The following is a 1160-nucleotide window of genomic DNA, read 5'->3' as shown; positions in this document are numbered from 1 at the left end:
TATATTTGCCTCTATATACCTTCTATAAATGCTTCTTTTACCTCTATTTACTCCCAAATCCTTTTATTCAACTATATACGCCATTATATACCTTTTATCTGCCCTTTATACCTTCTATAAATGCTTCTATTACCTCTATTTACTCCCCAAATCCTTCTTATTCAACTATATACGCCATTATACACCTTTATCTCCAATATATACCTTCTATAAATGCTTCTATTACCTCTATTTACTCCCCAAATCCTTCTTATTCAACTATATACGCCATTATACACCTATATTTGCTTTATATACCTTCTATAAATGCTTCTATTACCTCTATTTACTCCCCAAATCCTTCTTATTCAACTATATACGCCATTATACACCTATATTTGCTCTATATACCTTCTATAAATGCTTCTATTACCTCTATTTACTCCCAAATCCTTCTTATTCAACTATATACGCCATTATACACCTATTTTGCCCTATATACTTCTATATAAATGCTATTTTAATTTCTATTACTCTAAATCCATCCTATTAAACTATATAGTTTATTATATACTTTTATCTGCACTATATTTCTATAGATGCTTCTATTACCTTTATTTACTCCCCAAATCCTTCTTATTCAACTATATACGCCATTATACACCTATATTTGCCATATATACCTTCTATAAATGCTTCTATTACCTCTATTTATCCCTAAATTCTTCTTATTTTCAACTATATACGCCATTATACACCTATCTGCTTATATATATACCTTCCATAAATGCTTCTATTACCTCTATTTACGCCCCAAATCCTTCTTATTCAACTATATACGCCAATTTACACCTATATTTGCTCTATATACCTTCTATAAATGCTTCTATTACCTCTATTTACGCCCCAAATCCTTCTTATTCAACTATATACGCCATTATACACCTATATTTGCCCTATATACCTTCTATAAATGCTTCTATTAACCTATATTTACTCCCAAAATCCATCTGTTTCAACTTTGTAGGCCATTAGCCACTTATATTTGCTCTATATATCTTCTTTAAATGCCTCTATTACCTCTATTTACTCCCCAAATCTTTCTTATTCAACTATATACGCCATTATACACTCTATATTGCGCTTATAAACTAAATCTCTTATTCAACCATATACGCCAT

Source organism: Drosophila innubila, unplaced genomic scaffold (genome assembly GCF_004354385.1).
Source record: "Drosophila innubila isolate TH190305 unplaced genomic scaffold, UK_Dinn_1.0 24_U_U, whole genome shotgun sequence".
Lineage (NCBI taxonomy): Eukaryota > Metazoa > Arthropoda > Insecta > Diptera > Drosophilidae > Drosophila > Drosophila innubila.
The sequence above is the reverse complement of the archived record's forward strand: the minus strand, read 5'-3'. Positions refer to the sequence as shown.